Genomic DNA, 7,763 nt, shown 5'->3' with positions numbered 1-7,763 from the left:
TGAACCACATGCAGGAACCTATGCTCTGACCCTACTCCCTAACCACCATAAATACCCCAAGCTTTTCTCTGCTCTCTCAAGCCATTTTTTGGCACTGCTTATGAGCCACAGTGCTCTTTTCAGAAAGCCTCATTATGTGAGTCATGAACCGTTCCATTTTCTCTTGGGGGTGAATATAGTATCATTAGTCTTGACATCTAAATCAAATTTTGGAAGGGATTCATCCTATGCAGGGTGACCATAAACAAATCAAGACAATTGTAAACGGAGAGGGGTATATTGACTTATAAAAAGATAGGTGCTTATATGTCACTTGAACTGATGAAATAAATAAGTCCGCATTAGACTGTGATATTTTGTATATATGGTGTAACACTACAGCAGCCATATACACAAAAGCTACTCAAAGAGCTATACATTCAAAAACAGTATAAAGCAAAATGGAATTCTGAAAGTTTTCAAGTAACCCACAGTAAAGCAAGTAAAAGAAAGCAGAGAAATAAAAAACAAAACAAAATATTCAAATCCTTTTTGATCCTGAAATGGATTAGGTGCCGCTGTTGCTGCTCATGTTGACTCTAGAGCCATAGCCAGACATGGGACTGGAGGATAAGCAAAAGATGCTGAGCAGGTCCTGAGATCCTAAGGAGGTGGAAGAAGAAGAGGAGGAATGAGTGAATCCCCTAACAACAGTGAGAGAGCAATATGAGCAGTTGGAGGAATGTGTAAAGGCCTGGGAGCAGTTAGAGCTCCGTGACAAGCATGTAGTCTCTCGATCACATACAGAAGAAGATCGCAAGAGGAGCTCTTTGACTTCTTGCATGCAAAGGACCATTGCTTTGCCCACAAACTCCTTAACAACTTGAAATAAATGTGAGGACTTATTCACCCCAGCCTTCATCACCTGGGCATCAGGATATTTCTTTATGGTTTTGAATATGCCATTTGTTTCTTATTTGTATAACTGTAAGTTCATATGAACCTCATAGATTTTGGCTTAGTCTAGTAGCTTCTATGTAATTTGCAGTGATTCCATCTTAATAAAGTTCTGTGATCTGCAAAAAAAAAAAAAAGTGACAGCCTTAAGTCCTAACACACCATTAATGATATTAAATATAAATAGTCTTAATGCAGCAATAAAAAGCAGAGATTGACAGAGTGGATTAAAAAACAGGGCTCAACTGTATGTTGTCTGTAGGAAACTCACTTCAAACATAATGATACAGGCAGTTTGAAAACAAAAAAATGGAAAATTATATCTATACAAACATTAATTAAAAGAAAGTAGGAATGGCTATATTAATAAGTGATAAAGTAGATTTCAGAGCAAAGAAAATTACCAGAGGCAGAGAGGAACATTACTAATGATGAAGGGTCAATAAACCAAGAAGACAGCCATCTAAAAGAGCTGCAAAATGTGTGAAGAAAAAACTGATGGAACTAGAAGGAGAAATAGACAAATCTACAATTATAGTTGAAGACTTCAGTGTTCCTCACTCAACAATTGCTAGAATAACTAGACATAAAATCAGTAAGGAAATAAAATAACTCAAAAATTCCCTCAACCAACAGTATATGGTTAACATTTATAGAATATTCTGTCTAACAACAGCAGAGTATACATTCTTTTCAGGCCCACAAAGTAGATAGCAGCATAGAACATATGCTGAACCATAAAACAAACCTTAACAAATTTAGAAGAACTGAAATCATACAGAGTTCATTCTCTAATACTATGGAATCAAACTTGAAATCAATACAGCAAAATGATCAGAACATTTCTGAACACATGGAAAGGCAACAGCATACTTGTAAAAATCCCACGGGACAAAGAGGAAATCTTGAAGGAATTAAAAAATACACTGAACTGAGGGAAAATGAAAACACAACATATCAAAATGTGTGGGTGCACACCTAAGGCAGTGCTGAGAGCAACGTTTGTATCTCTTAACACATGCACTAGAAAAGGAGAAAATTGAAAATCAATAATCCAAACCCCCAACTCAAGAAGTCTGAAAACTTCGAAATGTAAGCAGAAGGAAGGAAAAATAAAGAACAGATATCAATGAGATTGAAAGCAGAAAAACAATAGAAAAAAAAATCAATGAAACAAAAATGATTCTTTGAAGAGATCAATAAAATTGATAAACCTCTAGAAAGACTGGCAAAGAAAAAAAGAATAAATACACAAATTACAAATATCAGGAGTGAAACCTGATATATCACTGCAGACCTGTAGACATCAATATGATGTGGGTTACTATGAACAACTCCACACATGCAAATTTGACAACTTAGATGAAATGAACTAATTCATCAGAAAACACAAAGTTCTGCAACTCTGCCAATGTGAAATAGTTATTTTGATTAGTGTTGTAACTTAAAGAAAATTGTGTTTGTAATTAAATATCTCCTAAAAACGAAATTTCCAAGCCCAGATAGTTTCAATGGCTACTTCTACCAAATGTTTAAGGATGAATTGACGTCAATTCTATACAAAAATCTTTTCCAGAAAATGTAAGGGAACACCAGTTCATCTTTGTGAAGTGAATAATACCAAAACCAGACTGGTCTCATACCAAAACTAGACAGAGTACAAAATCTTAGAGAATAGAATCCAGCAATTTATAAAAAGAAATATGCACTACTTCAAGTGGGATTTTTTTTCTAGGGGTACAATGATGATTTAATATTAAAAAAGTCGTCAGTATAATTCACCAGAGTAACAGACTAAAGTTGACGTGGAAAAAAGAATTTGCCAAAATCTAATATTAAGTTATGATTAAAAACTCTCAGAAAAAATAGGAATAGAGGAAGAACATCCTCAATTTGATAGAGCATTTATTTAAAAAATTGCAGTTAGCATTATGTTTGATGGTGCTTTCCTTCTAAGACAGGGGAAAGGCAAGGATGTCTGTACTCACCACTTTTATTCAGCATTGTGCTGGAAGCTCTAGCCAGTTCAATAATGCAAGAAAAGGATATAAAAGACATGCAGATTTGAAAGAAGAAATAAAACTGTCTCCATTTGCAGATGACATGATTAGCTCTATAGAAAATCCCAAGGAACCTGCGAGACCCTCCTAGAAACAAAGTGAGCTCAGCAACGCTGCAGGAGAGCCCCATGAAGGAGGGGTTGGGGTATGGACTCCGGATTGGCTGCTTTGCACGTGAAAGGTGTGTACGGTTGAGCTGTTTCTGATCTTTAGGAACTGGTTAACACTGGGAGGGGCAGTCCCTTCCGGGTCAGCTAGGCCCCAAATGTCAAAAACATGAGAATACAGAAAATAAAGGACGTGGTTAGTACATCCAGCCTCGCCGATAGCTGGCTTCTCTTCATCCTGCCGGTCTCCGTTTAATTGTCACCTTTTCAGAGACAGCTTCTGGGCGACCATGCAGCCCAGATGCCCCCGCCCACCTCATACTCCAAGCAGCACCCTGTTTCATTCACGACCTTCACATTTTTAGTTACTTTTCTGTTACACATGTGTGTCTTCTGTGAGCACAGAACCATGACTGCCTTATTCGTTGTTAAATCCCCAGGGCCTGGCAGAGGACCTTGCATATAAAGGGCACCCAAGAAATATTTCTTTAATGAAAAAAACAAATGCATGAGGATCACAGAGCTTAAGTGGCTTTCCAAGCTTGTACAGCTGGTAAGTAGAGAAAGTGGCAGATGAGCAGAGTTCTCTGGACTTCAGTTTTGCTTATTTTTTACTCTGACACATTATGGTGCTTCCCAAAGCCACGAGTGCGTCATGAGCCAGCCTTGCCTGGCATTTAGGTCCTCTGAGAAGCTCCAGCCATGACACCGCCTGGTCCCATTGGGTGTGAGGGGCTGAGTCCCCTGATTCTGAGGGAGGCTGTGCAGCTCTGCAGAGGGTCTGGAACAGAACTGTTGTCCTCTTACCAGGGCCCACTAGTCTCCAATGATGACCAGTCAGACTTGTGTGAAATTTTAGATTAAGCCCGTCCCAAGGGCTCGAAAGATATTTGATTCTGTAGGCCTGTCAGAGTTGCCAGATTTGGCAAATAAAAACATAGGATTCTTAGCTAGATCTAAATTTCAGGTAAGCAACTAATATTTTATTAAATAAAAGTATGTCCCAAATATTACATGGAACATATTTAGAATAAACCACAATTCGCAGTTTATCTGAAGTTCATGTTTACCTGGGAGTCCTGTCTGTAAGCTGGCTGCCTTCCCAGGGGCATGTTCCAGGAGACTGGATTTTTAAAATAGATTCTTCAGTTGATTTCTCTCATCAACCATGTTGGAAACAACTGCTAATGCCAATCTGTAATCCACTAGATGCCATTTTTGCTCAAGTTATTAACTGGCAAGTTTATACATTTTTATTTAATTTATGGATCTGGAGTCCTTGTCATTCATTAACAGTGCCTCTCACTGGCACAGGAGACTGGAGAAATCACTATTTTTCCAGGGCTTATAATTTATAGAGGAAATTCCTGATAGACAGAGATGGGGTGAGCTAGCCTTGAAGACAGGTGAAAGGACTTCCTGCCAACTGTCCTGTGTGCTCTGCTCCTGCGGGAAGGTTACTGGGCTTGTCAGCCAGTAGAAGGAGGCAATATCAGAGAATGACAGGGTGATCCTGTGTTTTTTCTTGGGGTGGGTGGGTAGATAATGGCCCCAACAACCAGAAATGGGGACACAAAGAAGTGTCTTTAGGTAAGAAAGACACAGTGAGATGGTTTTGGAGATGTTCGTATCTCCTTTGTGCATGCGGGTGGAGGCATTTACCAGGCGGGCCAGTGCTGGGTCTGCATTTGGGAGCGCAGGTGGAGCTGGACGCATGTGTCTCGAAGTTGTCAGTGTGCTGGTGGTAGGTGACACTGGGCTGTGAGTGCAATCATCCAAGAGCAAGGACAGGGCCTAGGAAAGTGTGGGAACAGCCAACTCCCTTCCTGTTCGTGCTGCTCTTTCACGGTCCACCTCAACGGCTGCAACCCACGAACAGAGTTCCATCAAGTCCCACTGTAGGGGGCTTCCCTGGTGCCCACCCACACCCTGTAACCCCAGGGCTTTATTTGAGGCAAACGTGATTGAGTGTGATCATGATGCTGGGATTATGATCCTCAAGACCTACTCACTGCAGCTGAAACACTGCCCCAGTCTTCTGCACAGTGAAGGAGGCCATAACAAGAATCTCTGTTACACAAATGGAAAAGTGATCACATTTATGGGTTACTCAAAGACTACAGTCTCCGAAAAGACATATGGGAAGGATAACTGAACCGGAACCTAAAGGTGTTTTTCCCCTGACCTCTAGAAATGTTGGGCAAGTTCACTTCTCCTCTCCGTATTCCGTCTCCTCACCTGTAATGGTGTAAGTGTGGTGCCTTCCTCGGAGGGCTGCTCTAAGGGTTAAATAAATGTACATGAGTACATATATATATGTATATATTGATGTATGTGCATATGTGTGTATATATGTCTATGTATGTACACACATATAGACACATGGTGTTTAGAATAAGCTCTGACATGTACACTCGATAAATATTAGCTATGTATATGTTGAATTGTATTAAATCATATGTAACTCTTCGATTCCCTTTGAACGAGGTTGTGGACTCTTTTGTGTTCTTTTTGGGCCAGAGTGGAGGCAGGCAGACAGGTTGGAATCCATATTTCTGCTGGCTTAGGATTGGGGCCTCCTGCCATCTGGTCTTCGTTTGTTTTTATGAGTTCAGAGCAGGATAAACTCTTCAGCCTCTCTCTTATCCTCAGTGGAAAGAGCCCTGGGCTGAGAAAAGGAAATACGGGTGTTTATCCACTTCCACTGGTGAAATGGGAGAGAACACGGTGTGTTTGAGAGAGGGCAGCAAGTTTGGCAGGTGCTGTTTGTTCCCCAGGTGCCCCTCAGTACTGAGGCACTCCATGCCAGAAGTTGACAGTTCTCAGCCAAATTCCTCTCTGGAGGTTGCTCTCTGGCTTGCCCAAGCTATCCACTTCTTGTAGGCAGCCCCCATCCAATAACTGGTTGATGAGGAGAGGAGTCTACAGGTCCTGACCTTTGGCCTCAGGATGGGAGAACACCAAAGAGCCATTCCAGATCCAAAAATTCTTGAAGCTGAGCTTTCCATTGAAAGTACCTTGCGTTCAACTTCTTCCTTTGCACAGTTTTGCTTTTTTCACCCCTTATAGATGTGACTGTTAAGAGTAATTCCTAATAAACCTTCTGCATATGAATCTCAGAGCTTTAGAGACTCTTTTTTTTTTTTTGGTAATCCCAACTTATGAAAATTGGTACCAGAAATGGTCCTACAAAGTACAACCTAAATTTGGGTTTTGAGGATGGATCATCCATTGGCTTACTGGCAATGAAGACCACGTCACTGGTCTAAGTGTACCCTGATAGTCCCACTGTCAAATTGTGGAACAATTGTTGAGATTTTCAACAGTGGTAGACTGAGTTTGGGTGCTGGTGGGAGAAAGCACATGGCAGCTGTGACATCTCAAGTGGTCATCTTGGGAGTCTGGGGGCTGGAGATAGTCATTATAAGGACATTGGAACCAGGTGACCATTCCTGGAGGCCATCGACACCTTGGAGAAAAACAATGACAGTCTGAGGATGAGGAATCACCAGTGTAAGGCGAAGTGTGAAAGCCAAAGGGTCTTCCTGGCTGCACATGGGAACTCTCATTTCTTTCAGTCAAAATGCAGAAAAGCAGAGGAGAAAGAGAGCTCCAGGGAAAGTTTGGTTTTCAGCATTTGTAGGTCTGCTCCATGAAGATGAGGGCTTTGACTGGGAAGGAGTGAGACACTGAGTTTGGAATAAGAGTTTGTATGGACATAAGTTTTTGTTTTTCTTGGGTAAATATGTGAAAGTGGAATTTCTGGGTCATATGGTAGGTTTAAGTTTAGCTTTTTCAGATACTGCCAAATTGTGTTCCAAAGTGGTTGTACTATTTTACATTCCTGCTAGTAATGTATGAGAGTGCCAATGGCTGTACATCCCTGCTGACCTTGTATTGTCCGTCTCGAATTTTAGCTATTTCAACTGCTCTGTAGCATCTCAATGTGGTTTTAATTTGCACTTCCTTATTGACTGAAAATACTGAGCATTGTTTCATAGGCTTACTTACCATGTGTATATCTTCTTTTGTGAAATATCTATCCAAATATTTTGTCCATTTTAAATTGGGTTGTCTTCTTGTTGAGTTGGAAGAGTTCTATGGATTCAAGGTCTTTGTCAGATGTATGACTGAAGAATATGTTCTCCCAGTCAATAGCTTACCTCTTTTCATTTCTGAAAACTCCTATCTGTACTAGAATTTCATTTTCTTGATGGTAAGTTTTGAAGAGCAGAAGACTTTCATTTTGGTGAATTTCAGTTAATCACTTGTTTTTCTCTATGCTTGATCCACTTTGTGTTCTAAGAAAACTCTTCTTATTACTAGGTCCTGAAGATTTTTTATCATTCTTTATTACATCTTCACTAATCATGTTTTTGCCCCTATCAGACCACAGTAGCTTCTCTTATCAAGTTCACCAGGAACAAATTCTTGGTTCTTTTCTTAGTGGACCCATGAGAAGCATTGGACACCTTCTCCCTGACATATTTCTTCTTGTGACTCTCAGGAAACCACATCCTCATGGGCTTCATCCTCCTTCCATGGCCACTTCTCAGTATTCATTACTATCATCTTCTTTTCTCTCTCTCTCTCTCTTTTTTTTTTTTTTTTGCCATTTAGGAAACCACATCCTCATGGGCTTCATCCTCCTTCCATGGCC

At 40.4% G+C, this 7,763-nt stretch overlaps 1 pseudogene; it reads left to right on the top strand.

Annotated features, from left to right (window-relative positions):
- Positions 1-596: 596 nt before the first annotated feature.
- On the top strand, positions 597-871 carry LOC105520178 (annotated as a pseudogene).
- The last annotated feature ends 6,892 nt before the right edge of the window (positions 872-7,763 follow it).

Source organism: Colobus angolensis, unplaced genomic scaffold (assembly GCF_000951035.1).
Source record: "Colobus angolensis palliatus isolate OR3802 unplaced genomic scaffold, Cang.pa_1.0 Scaffold370, whole genome shotgun sequence".
In the NCBI taxonomy this organism is placed as follows: domain Eukaryota; kingdom Metazoa; phylum Chordata; class Mammalia; order Primates; family Cercopithecidae; genus Colobus; species Colobus angolensis.
This window is presented reverse-complemented; position numbering and strand designations above follow the sequence as displayed.